Below are 13466 nucleotides of genomic sequence, written 5' to 3' on the forward strand. Positions count from 1 at the left end.
TTCTACCTATCACATTCTTGTTCTCACCACTCAGAGTAGAAAGCTTTGTTGATGATGGGGAACTGAGTCGAGTACTCAGAGTGGTTTTGCCTCAGTATCTTGACATAATTAGCCCTACATCAAAGGTTGCTTTGGTCCTAACAAAGCTTAAAGGTATTACTCGAGGGGATAAAAAAATGTTTCCCAATAACTTAATCAACCTCCAAACAAAGCTCAAGAATGTTGATAAGATCACAAATATAGGTTTTCCTGCATCCCTTGTGGCAAGCAAGGGTCCAGTGGGAGGCGGGAGTGGGGTGGTCCACTCTGAGGGTTCGCAGCTACCTGCTTCTTCACCAGGATCCCGATGTCACCAGATTCACCCCTGCTCCTCATTCGAGAGAAGATGGCGAGCCAGAACATCACCATCGCTGCAGGGGTCTCTGGGGCTCTTTTCACGGAGTACTATATATACGTCAACTGCCAGAGACAGAGTGGCCCCAACTTAAGAACAGGCTTCAAGAACAAAGAAAGAAACAAAAAGTTGCCAAAGGGAGAGTTGGACTTTCCCGGTCACCGGACCTTAACGATGCTGCAGTTGTTCAGAAAGATTCTTCCTTGAAGAAATACAACTTGGTGAACGGTTGCTAACCCGAGATGAATACGAGAAGGGTAGAGATCATCTGACAAATGCACTCACTGTGTGTGGACAGCCACAGCAGCTACTGTAAGTGCTATGGCAAACCACACAGTGTCCCAGATGCTTCTGACCAAGCTTCCGACAATTAGAGAATTGTAAGTGCTCAGAGCTTAGCTGAAGACGATGTGGAGTGCGAGACAAAAGTCAACATCATCATCTCAATTAAAAATACTTTTGGGGGGCGCCTGGGTGGCGCAGTCGGTTAAGCGTCCGACTTCAGCCAGGTCACGATCTCGCGGTCCATGAGTTCGAGCCCCGCGTCGGGCTCTGGGCTGATGGCTCGGAGCCTGGAGCCTGTTTCCGATTCTGTGTCTCCCTCTCTCTCTCTGCCCCTCCCCCGTTCATGCTCTGTCTCTCTCTGTCCCAAAAATAAATAAAAAACTTTGAAAAAAAATTAAAAAAAAAATACTTTGGGACGGCTGAATGGCTCAGTCGGTTAAGTATCCAACTTTGGCTCAGGTCATGATCTCACGGTCGGTGGGGTTGGAGCCCCGCACTGGGCTCTGTGTTGACAGCTCGGAGCCTGGAGCCTGCTTTGGATTCTCTGTCTCCCTCTCGCTCTGCCCCCTCCCCAGCTTGCACCCTCTCTCTCTCAAAAATAAATGAACGATGACAAAAAAATTTTTAAATACTTTTAAAATCTGAACTCAGAAGATGAACAGCTCTGCGGGAAGAAGGGCAAATAATTTTTACTTTGTGCAGATCCGTTTGTTTTATTTATTCTTCCAGTGAAAAGCATATTTTGATTGAAAGCTTTTCATCTTATAAATACACTATGAGTTACCAAAATATGGATTTATTACTAAAATGTGCAACTAAAATGTACATATGACATCACATTATTTATGTTAAAAATACTCAGTGTTCAGTTTTGAAAGATAGGCAAAAAAAGTGTAGGAGAAAGCTGAAGAATGCACATTTTTTTAAACTAGTATAGTTTGCTCTACATAAAAGAACTGGATGGAAACTTCTTTTTGTTTATGAAGACTGAACATTAAAATCTTTGAGAGACTGGGGCGCCTGGGTGGCTCAGTCAGTTAAGCATCCAACTTCGGCTCAGGTCATGATCTCACGGTTCATGAGTTCCAGCCCTGCGTCGGGCTCTGTGCTGACAGCTCAGAGCCTGGAGCCTGCTTTGGATTCTATGTCTCCCTCTCTCTCTGCTCTCCCACTTGTGCTCTGTCTCCCTATCTCTCTCAAAAATAAATAAAATGTAGAAAAAATTAAAAAAAATTTTTTTGAGGGATTAAAAAAATATATATATTCAGCACCCACAAGTTGAAAGCCAAAATATTTGAGATCTAATAAAAAATTAGCAAGCAGGAAGATATTCATAATGGGGAGAAAAATCAGTCAATTGAAAGTGACATAGAAATTGCATAGATGATAGAATTAGTAGACAATGACATGAAATCCATTATTATAACTACAGTCCTTAAGTACAGGAAGCTAGAGGAAAAAATTAAACATCTTAAGTAGAGATGTGGAAGATATAAACAAATCCAAATCCAACATCATCTACCATACATGAGATGAAAAATATTATGGATATGGTTAATTAGATATTGCAAAAAAAAATTATTAGTGAACTTGAAGACCTTTCAAAAACCAGTATCCAAAATGAACCATACCAGGGGGAAAAAAAGAATGAAAAAGATGAACAGAGCATCACTGAGCTGTGGGACAACTTTAAGAAGGTTAATATATATGTAATGGGAGCCACCAATGGAGAAGAGATAGGGGAACAGTTGAAGAAAACATGGTCAAAACTTTTTGAAATTTTATGGAAACTATAAGTCGACAGATCCAAGAAGCTCAATGAAATTAACTCAAGTCTCATCATAAACAAATTTCTTAAAACCAGTGGTAAATAGAAAGTGTTAAAATTGCTCAAAGAAGGGGCGCCTGGGTGGCTCAGTCGGTTAAGCGTCCGACTTCACCTCAGGTCATGATCTCGCGGTCCGGGAGTTCGAGCCCCGCGTCGGGCTCTGTGCTGACAGCTCAGAGCCTGGAGCCTGTTTCAGATTCTGTGTCTCCCTCTCTCTCTGACCCTCCCCCGTTCATGCTCTGTCTCTCTCTGTCTCAAAAATAAATAAATGTTAAAAAAAATTTTTTTTAAAAAAAGAAGAAAAAAAAATTAGTCAAAGAAAAACAGACACATTACATAAAAAGGGGGGAAAATGGACACATTTCTCATGTGAAACAACATAATACAGAAGTGAGCAGAGTGATGTATTCAAATACAGCAAGAAAATACTTTCAACTTAGACATTTATACCCTGTGAAAATATCTTTCAAAAATGAAGGCAAAAAGGGAGACATTTTAAGACTTATTTTTTTAAAAAGCAAAATAATTCATCACCAGTGGACCTGTACTACAAGAACTGTTAAAGGAAGTCTTTCTCGCAGAAGAAAAATGATACCAGATGGAAATAATCATCTGCCCAAAGGAATGAAAAGCACAGGAAATGGCAACTGTGTGTATAAATCTATGGTTTCTTTCTTGTTAGTTAAACCTCTTTAAAAGATAATTGACTGTTAAAAATAGCAATATAGTGTGGAGTTTATAACATTTGTAAAAGTAAAGTATATAACAGCACAGGGCTTAATTGGGGTGAAATAAAAGTGTATATACATACATATATATAAAAATTATATATATATAAATTATATATATATATAAATTATATATATAAAAATTATATATATATAAATTATATATATATAAATTATATATATATAAAAATTATATATATATATATATATATTTGTTGTTGTTTTTAAGATTCTTGGGACACCTGGATAGCTCAGTCAGTTAAGTATCCAACTTGGGCTCAGGTCATGATCTCATGGTTCGTGAGTTCGAGCCCTGCTGACCGCACAGAGCCTGGAGCCCACTTCGAGTTCTGTATTTCCCTCTCTCTCTCTGCCTCTCCCCCACTCACACTGTCTCTCAAAAATAAATAAGCATTAAAAAAAAAAGATTCTCATACTGTCCGATATGATACGATATGTATTATACCGTTACTGGAAGGTACATTGTGCCAAGTGAAAAATATATACTATAAACACTGAAACAACCAATTAAATAACAAACTGAAGAGTTATAGTGAAGAGGTCCAGAGTAAGCCACCGTGGCATAAAAAATTCATTGGAGCTGAGGGCATTTGAGTTCCTGAAATCCCTTATTTGCCTAAAAACAAAACCTTCCAAAGAAGTCAATTGTCATAAATCCCCTTCCAGGGAACAACTCTAATCTTCTCTTTCTGGAACGAAGTTAGCACCACACCCAAACAGACATTGTAACCAAACTATCATATCTCCTATCTATTCTCCTAAGGGCCTATTTATCTTTCCAAAAAGTCATTTGTTTTTCTACAAGTGCTCTTTCTCCCTGCCCCCCGCTTCCAAGAAAGTCATTTGTTCTCTCCAAAGTGTCCTTGTGTCCCTCTCCGTCCGCTATTAAATGGTAAATAAGCCCCAAATTCTAACCACCAACTTGGGTCACGTTTCTTTGTGTGAGTCTATCATTAAGTCTGTTTTTTCTCTTACTAATCTGTCTTTCTCATTTTTATTTGAAGGCCTCCAAGTCTTAAACACAAGAGAGTAAAAGAAAAGTTTTTCCTCCCTGACAATGAGATAAAATGGAATCAAACATTTTTGATTAATCCAAAATAAGGGGGGGGGGAAGGGAACAAAAACATAGACAAATAGCAAGACAATACGTTTAAATTTGACCTTATCAATAACTACATTAAATGCAAGGAATCTAAATACATCAATTAAAAGGCAGTAACTGCCAAATTGGATAAAAAAAACAAGACCCAACTGGGGCGCCTGGGTGGCTCAGTCAGTTAAGCTTTTGAGTCTTGGTTTCAGCTCAGGTCATGATCTCGGGTTTCATGAGTTCGAGTTTCATGAGTTTCATGGGTGAACTTCAAAAACATGCTAAGTGAAAGAACTTCAAAAACATTATGCTAAGTGAAAGAAGTCAGACTCAAAGGGTCACATATTGTATGATCGCATTTATATGAAATATTTAGAATAGGTAAAGTGAGACAGAAAGCAGATTGGTAATTCCCAGGGGCCGGAATCAGAAGTGACTGCTTTATGGGTATGGTGTTTCCTCTGGGGGTGAGGAAATGTTTGGGAACTAAACAGAAGTGGTGGTTGTACAATATGGCGAATGTACTAAATGTCACGGAATTTTACATTTTAAGATGGTTAATTTCCTGCTTTGTGAATTTAATCTTAAAAGACATTAATTGTCATTTAGGGGCACCTGGGTGGCTCGGTCAGTGAAGCCTCCGAGTCTTGATGTCAGCTCAGGTCGTGATCTTACGGTTTGTGGGATTGAGCCCCACGTCGGGCTCTGTGCTGACATCGCGGAGCTTGCTTGGGATTCTCTCTCTCCCTCTCTCTCTGCTCCTTCCCCACTCATGCTCTTTCTCACCCAAAAATAAATAAATATTTAAAAAAAAAACAAAATTAATTGTCATTTACTATATTGACACAATTTTGAAAGAAAAATCATATAGTCATCTCACTAGATGTAGTGAAAGCATGTGACCAAATCCAATATCCGTTCCTGATAAAACCGCTCAGCAAAGTCGAAATAGAAGGGAGCTTCCTATACCCGATGAAGGGTGTCTACCGAAACCCTACAGCTAACATCATGCTTAATGGTGAAAGGCTGTATTCTTTCCCCTTAAATTCAGTAACACTTCCTGTTCAACACTGTACCAGTCTGTGCAATAAGATAAGAAAAGGGAAATAAAAGAATCCAGATTTCAAATGAAGAGGTAAGACTTTATTCATAGACTAAGACCTGTGTGAAAAATCTAATTATCTGTGTGGATGTCTATGTAAAAAAATCTGATGATACCTATACAAAAAGCCACAAGGCAGAGACATGTGTTTATTAAGTTTGACAGATACAAGGATCGAGGTACAAAAAACAGTTATAGTTCTATCTTTTAGCAACCGATGATCAGAAAATAAAATTTAAAAAAAACTATAAAATGTTGCTGAGATAAACTGAAGCCTTAAATAAATGGGATGATATACTGTGTTCATGGGTCAGAAGTCTCAATACATTAAGATGCCAAATTGATCTGTAGGTTCAGTACAAGCCCAGTCAAAAACCTAGCAGGATTTTAGGATTGACAAGCTTATTCTAAAATTCATATGGAAATGCAAAAGATCTAGAATACCCAAAACTACCATGCAAGAAGGACTTATTAGAAAGCTACAAGGGCGCCTGGGTGGGTCAGTCGGTTAAGTATCTGACTCTCAATTTCAGCTCAGGTTATGATTTCATGGTTTGTGGGTTCCAGCCCCACGTTGGGCTCTGTGCTCACAGTGTGGAGCCTGCTTGGGATGCTCTCTCTGACTCTCCCCTGCTTGTTCTCTCTGTCTCTCAAAATAAATAAACTTTAAAAAAAAAAAAAAGAACTCTTGAACCTCAAAAATAAGAAAATAAACAACTATAAAGAGAAACTCCTACACATCTATTAGAAGGGCTAAAGTTGAAAAGATTGACCACACCAAGTATTGGCAAAAATGTGGAGGAACAAGGACTTTATGCAATATTGGAAGAGCAGGAAAATGGCATAGTAACTTTGGAAAACAGCTTGGCAATGAAGGAAAGCAGAATTTGTCACCCGCAATTATGCCTCTTTGGCACACTGATTATTTTAAGCTGCTTATTTTTTATTTTTATTTTTTTATTGAGAGAGAGAGAGAGAGAGAGAGAGAGAGAATGAGAGAGCTGGGGAGGGGCAGAGAGAGAGGGAGAGAAAGAATCCGAAGCAGACTTTGTGCTGTCAGCGTGGAGCCTGACGCGAGGCTCGATCCCACAAACCGTGAGATCGTGACCTGAGCCGAAACCAAGAGCTGGACGCTTAACCAACTGAGCCACCCAGATGCCCCTTAAGCTGTTTATCTTTAAGAAACAGCAGACACAGGGGAAACCCTAAAAACTGAGTAGAAGTGATGCTTCTGTATGAAACATTTACATGTACCAGGGAGAATGACTCCAAATGTCTAGAAACTCCTACCAACGTGGAAGGCAATGACTTAAATCTGCAGAACCTTACCCTTGTTTACTATGCTTTTCCTGGTAACCTCCCCAAACTGCTCCCCCCTCCCCACCCCACCAATATCATTTGTCTTTACCTAGAGATGGATATTTAAGGTAGGGGCTTGGGCCATTTCAGAGGGTAACTCAGTGGTCCTGGGTCTCTCCCATGTCTACAGGAGGTACACAGACGTTACTGAACTTGTGTTTCTCCTATTAATCTGTCTTTTTATGGGGCTGTGGGGAGTGGGGGAGTCTTAGCCAAGAATCTAGAAGGGTAGAGGGAAAGTTACTTTTCCTGTCCACAGCGATCATTCAAAAAGTTAAACATCAACCATAGGATCCAGCCACTCCACTCCTAGACATTTACCTAAGGGAAATGAAGGCATATATTCATAAGGAGACTTGTACATAAATGTTCATAGCAGCTTTACTTGAGAATGGACTAAGGGCTCCTGGGCGGCGCAGTCGGTTAAGTGTCTGACTTCAGCCAGGTCACGATCTCGCGGTCGGGGAGTTCACGATCTCTCGAGATCTCGAGTGATCTCGCAGGAGTTCGAGCCCCGCGTCGGGCTCTGGGCTGATGGCTCAGAGCCTGGAGCCTGTTTCCGATTCTGTGTCTCCCTCTCTCTCTGCCCCTCCCCCGTTCATGCTCTGTCTCTCTCTGTCCCCCCCCCCAAAAAAAAAAACGTTGAAAAAAAAAAAAAGAGAATGGACTAAAATATGACATATCCATACAATGGAACACTACCTGCCAATAAAACATAATAAAATATCGGTACATGCAACATGGATGAATCTCAAAATAATTATGCTGAGTGAAAGAAACGAGGCCAAAAAAAGTACGCGTTGTATAATTCCACTTACATCAAATTCGAGAGAATGCTAACTTTTTGATGGTGACAGAAAGGAGCTCAGTGGTTGCCTTGGGTATGGGGGATGGTGAAGATGGGCAAATTATGCCCCTCTGATATTAAGAATTATTTTGAGCTGATAATTTTGAGAAACAGCAGACACAGGGGAAGCTCTGAAAACAGTGTAGGAGTCACCCTTTTGTAAGGAACGTTTATATTCAAAAGGGAAATCTCCATTTGGGAGGATGCCTTCCTCTCCGTACCAGAAAGAGGATCATTCCACGTCCAGAAACTTATCAATGGGGAAGGCGCTGATTTATTTTATTTTATTTATTTTTGGGACAGAGAGAGACAGAGCATGAACGGGGGAGGGGCAGAGGCAGAGGGAGACACAGAATCGGAAACAGGCTCCAGGCTCCGAGCCATCAGCCCAGAGCCCGACGCGGGGCTCGAACTCACGGACCGCGAGATCGTGACCTGGCTGAAGCCGGACGCTTAACCGACTGCGCCACCCAGGCGCCCCTTTTATTTTTTTTAATGTTTGTTTATTTTGAGAGAAAGAGTGTGTAAGAAGGGGAGGGGCAGAGAGAGAGAGAATCCCAAGCACGCTCCTTGCTGTTAGTGCAGAGTCCGATGTGGGGCTCGAACCTACAAAATGTGAGATCATGACTTGAGCCGAAACCAAGAATCAGATGCTTAACTGATTGAGCCACCCAGGTGCCCCCATTTCCTATTTCTTTTCTTTCTTTCTTTCTTTCTTTCTTTCTTTTTTTGAGATCGTGACCTGGCTGAAGTCGGACGACGCTTAACCGACTGCGCCACCCAGGCGCCCCGGGAAGGCGCTGATTTAAAGCCACATTAACCACCTTGCTCTGGTTTATGGTGCTTTTTCCTGGCCACTGCTCCCTCCCACACACACATCCTTCCTATATCTTTAGCTGAAGATGGTACTTGAGGTCGTGATTTAGGTCACCTTGGAGAATCACTCAGTTTTCCTGGGTATCTCTCATGTATACCCAAGGCACTCATATGAGTCAACCTCCGTTTTTCTCTTGTTAAACTTGTGTTGGGGGGGGGGGGATGTCTCCACCCAGAACTCAGAAGGGTAGAGGGAAAAGTACTTTCCCTCCCTTACAACGGGGAAGTGTGGAAGGGAGGGATCGCCAAGGACCTTGAGGAAATTTGGGGAAAATATATGATCTTGACTGGGGTGATATTTCACAGGTGTGCGCACACGTCAACTTATCGAACTGTGCACTTTAGCGCGGGCAGGTCATTGCACGGCAGGGAACGCTGTGCTATGAAAATTGCAGTTAGTCACGTGCCAGGCGCTACTGTTCTCAGACGTCATGCTCCCTCTGGGCAATTTCGTCTGAGCGTACATTTACTGCCCATACTCTGATAACTCTCAAGTATGCATCTCCGGCCCAGACCATTCTGCTGAGATTCAGACCGGCTAATCCAGTTTGCCTTATCAACCTCTCCACTTATCCCATTTCCCAGACCCTCTAATTTAGCATGCCCGAGGCAGAGCTGTCGATACTCCCCCCCCCCCCCCCCAAATTGGATTTTTTCTCTGGTGCGTCCTGGCACAATGAGCGACAACACGGTGTACCCCGCCGTCACAATGACCCAGTCCTGATTCGGATTTCTTCTTCTCCTTCATCCCCGACGTCATTAACGTGTCACGACTCCTGTTCACCAACCTCACCACCTCACTGACATTACATTAAGCCAAACCATCAATCGCTTCTCTGGCAACAGCCTCCCCAGTCAGCTTTCTGGCTGCCAAAGTCACTCTTGTAGTACACACACACACACACACACACACAGCAGGCAAAGATTTTTATTTAAACAAAAATTTTTTTAATGTTTATTTTTGAGAGAGAGAGAGAGAGAGACAGGGCATGAGCAGGGGGAGGGGCAGAGAGAGAGGGAGATACAGAATTGGAAACAGGCTCCAGGCTCCGAGCCGTCAGCCCAGAGCCCGACTCGGGGCTCGAACTCCGGTGCCCCGGCAGTCAGAGATTTTTAAATACAGACGTGATTTTTTCATTCTCTTGATTAAAATCTGTCAGTAACTGGGGCGCCTGGGTGGCTCAGTCAGTTAAGCGTCCGACTTTGGCTCAGGTCACGATCTCACGGTCCGTGAGTTCAAGCGCCACGTCCGGGTCTGGGCTGACGGCTCAGAGCCTGGAGCCTGTTTCCGATTCTGTGTCTCCCTCTCTCTCTGCCCCTCCCCCGTTCACGCTCTCTGTCTCAAAAATAAATAAACGTTAAAAAAAAAAAAATCTGTCAGTAACTTCTGGGGCACCTGGGTGGCTCAGTCTGCTAAACACCTGACCCTTGATCTCAGCCCAGGTCATGAACTTGAGGTTCCTAAGATCAAGCCCTGGCTCTGTGCTGACAACATGGAGCCTGCCTGGGATTCTCTCTCTCCCTCTTCTCTCTGCCCCTCCCCACTCATGCTCTCTCTCTCTCTCTCTCTCTCTCAAAATAAATAAACTTAAAAAAAAATGTTAAAAAAATCTTTCAGTAGCTTCTCATGTCCTTAAGATGAAGTTCAAACTCTTTATAACATGCATTACAAATGCAAGGCGGTCCCTACTCTTGTCCTGATGTCCCCCCTCTGCAATTGTCATTTCTTGCCACTTCCCTTGTCACTCTCCGTGCTCCCGTCACAGTTAAAAAAACGGGGATATCTGCAGCAGTCTGAAATGGCTTTTCAGCTCCTGTTCTGTATTCAATGAGTGGCTTCACAGCAATAATGAAGAGCGGTGGTAGCCAGAGGGGGGGGGAACCCCCCAAAAAGCAGGCAAAAGTAATTTTACCAAGTTCCTATTTCAGTCAGATGCTCTTGTAGAGACAGAGCACAAAAAGGAACCAAAGATGATTTTGGTGGCACTTTTCTAAAGGAGACCGCATTTTGTGTTTTTTTCACCAAGCTCTCCGCCCCTCTGGATTTTAATATTATAGCGGGGTCCCTGCAAGCATTTCCTCTATTGTTAGCTTTACACAGACGCAAAGCGGTGCTCAGGAAGCCGGGAGATGAATGAGTCGGTTGGATGTATTTCAACCATTCACCACTTGGAGTTAAATGTGCATATTCTGTTCAGAATAGACAATGGGGCGGGGCTGCCCCCTTTTTCCTGTCTGACTTGCATAACATCAGGCCTCACTGCTTAAACTAATGAGTATTTAGAAGTAAAGGCTCCCACTGATTCCAGCCAGTCATTAATTCTCCACTTGCTGAGCCACCACGGAGTTTTTCACTGGCCACATTTTTCAGCCGTGACCAGTCACTTTGGGGCAGCGGCGCTGACCCCGGAGTTCCTGGGCCCCGCACCAGACCCGTAACGGGCTCGGAAGTCCCCTTGGAAAAAAATCCCACTGGGCACCAGGGACAAATGCAAAGATGGCACATTCTAGTCTCGGAACGCTTAGTTGTGAGGAACTGTAACTGACCTTGGACGGAGACTTGTAGTTTATAGAACCTGGTAGAAACAGGTGAGTGGGGGGTCGGGGGTGGGGGGAGACTTCCAATTTCTCTTCATTATACAGTCAGCGCTAGCTTATTTGCTAAATGGCTTCATTGATCCGGCCACCGTGGGTTTTCTGCTTTTACACGTTAATGTTCTCTTGGGAACTGAAAAGCGCTGGGTGGGTCTCTGAAGATGCTCGGTCAACTTGAAAACTCTCATTCTTGCAAAGGGTTTAACCTGCCTTCGACTTGAAGCAATTCAGACTTTGCCCAAACAAGTATTAGGACGGAGACTCCTCGCTTGACTAATAGGTTTTTTTTTTTTTAATTTTTTTTTTCAACGTTTATTTATTCTTGAGACAGAGAGAGACAGAGCATGAACAGGGGAGGGGCAGAGAGAGAGGGAGACACAGAATCTGAAACAGGCTGCAGGCTCTGAGCTGTCAGCCCAGAGCCCGACGCGGGGCTCGAACTCACGGGCCGTGAGATCGTGACCTGAGCCGAAGTCGGATGCTCAACCGACCGAGCCACCCAGGCGCCCCGACTAATAGGTTTTATAGCCTTTGGAAGGGGTCTGTCTGAAAGGTCCCCCACAGACCCATTCTGAAGGATATCCAAAATTCAGGAAATACTTTTAAAATGTTTTTAATGTTTATTCATTTTTGAGGGAGAGAGACAGAGCGTGAGTGGGGGTGGGGGTGGCAGAGAGAGAGGGAGACACAGAATCTGAAACAGGCTCCAGGCTCTGAGCCGTCAGCACAGGGCCCAACGTGGGGCTCGAACTCACGGACTGTGAGATCGTGACCTGAGCTGAAGCTGGATGCTTAACGGACTGAGCCATCCAGGTGCCCCCAGGAAATGATATTCTTAACTAAAAAGAATATACATATAATTGAGAACGGGACGATTCATTATTCAATGGACTCTGCGTTATTAAACATCGTAAGTAGTTGGTGGAAAACCCACTATTTCATCAAGCTGTTACTGAAGACTCCAACTGCCGAACTTCTAGCAAAATCATGCATGAGGGAGAAGGGGTCAGGGAAATGAGGAATGAGTGGCAAAGACAATAAAACAGTGCTCACTCAAATCAAAATAAATAAATCCCAGTTGGAAAGGCAAAAAAAAAAAAAATTTTTTTTTTTGAGAAATCTCATTTTGTTCATCAGTAACTCCCTGCTATTTGAAAGAAAGGGCAGGGGCGCCTGGGTGGCTCAGTCAGTTAAGCGTCAGACCCCAGCATCCGGCTGGGGTCACGATCTCATGGTTTGTGAGTTCGAGCCCCGCATCAGGCTCTGTGCTGTCAGCTCAGACCTGGCTTCGGATCCTCTGTCTCCCTCGCTCTCCGCCCCTCCCACGTCCACACAAGCTTTCTCTCTCTCTCTCAAAAATAAACATTAAAAAAATATATTAGAAAAGAAGGGCAATTTAAATATCCTGAACTCAGGACTGAGGCCTCCACAAAGCCTGGAGGCTCTAAACCCCCCCCCAAAACCAACTTCAAATAGCACCGCATAAAAAAACAAAGGGCAATCCATAGCGTAAAGCAGGCAACATGCTGAAACTATCCTCATACTTGAAAGTTACGGTGTTCTCTATCTTCTCTCTACGGGTCTACAATTTTAACTCTAATTTAGTAAGCACCAAAGTCAATCAGGAGACGTACCCACATCTATACTTTATAACGATGACTCAGCCAACCATTTCATGTCAAGTTCAACAGCTTTCAATCGGTTTCTTCTGAAAAGACATGATGTGATCTGGGCTTTCAAACGACTCTATCACTCATTCCCACGGTTGCAGGAATACGAGGGAACAGTTCGCTCCTAGTACAAAAGGTTTGCCTGTATTAACCTTCAACGCACCCACACATCCACAGGCGGCCCTTGCGTTTTCCACCAAAAGGAGTAAATGTTGGCAGCTAAAAACAGAAGTATATGCAAAGGTTGTGAGACTTCTTTAAAAATTGGTACCCTGGAACAAGGACAATAGTTAGGATTTGTCTTTGTCAGAGGAAAGAGAAGAGGCAGCTAAAAATTCGAGTGTCCCACAAAGACCGTGGGGCTTGGAAAGCTTCTTCCTCCGGAATAATGGTAAGAGCTGGGAGAGCTCTTTTTCAGAGAAAAGCGAAGGGGCAGATAATTCCAGCCAGTCTTCCTCACCTCCCCCAAAGATTCAGGTCACAGGGTTCATTTGTGCTGAAAACCAGAGTTCTCTGAAGCCCCAAACTTAAGCAGAATGCATCAGTATCCGGGGACCACCTGGGACTGAGGTGGGGGGGCCCCCCCCCACGGGAGCTTTCCAGATGGATTGTAAGACAATTCGTTGATATTTACATAACGAGAATAAATGTTTTCCCTAAGATAGCATTTC

General features: G+C 43.3%; 1 pseudogene; it reads left to right on the forward strand.

Annotated features, from left to right (window-relative positions):
• The first annotated feature begins 385 nt into the window (after positions 1–385).
• Positions 386–9345, forward strand: LOC125156951 (mitochondrial import receptor subunit TOM20 homolog; annotated as a pseudogene).
• Positions 9346–13466: the final 4121 nt, after the last annotated feature.

Source organism: Prionailurus viverrinus, chromosome X, assembly GCF_022837055.1.
Source record: "Prionailurus viverrinus isolate Anna chromosome X, UM_Priviv_1.0, whole genome shotgun sequence".
Taxonomy (NCBI): Eukaryota; Metazoa; Chordata; class Mammalia; order Carnivora; family Felidae; genus Prionailurus; species Prionailurus viverrinus.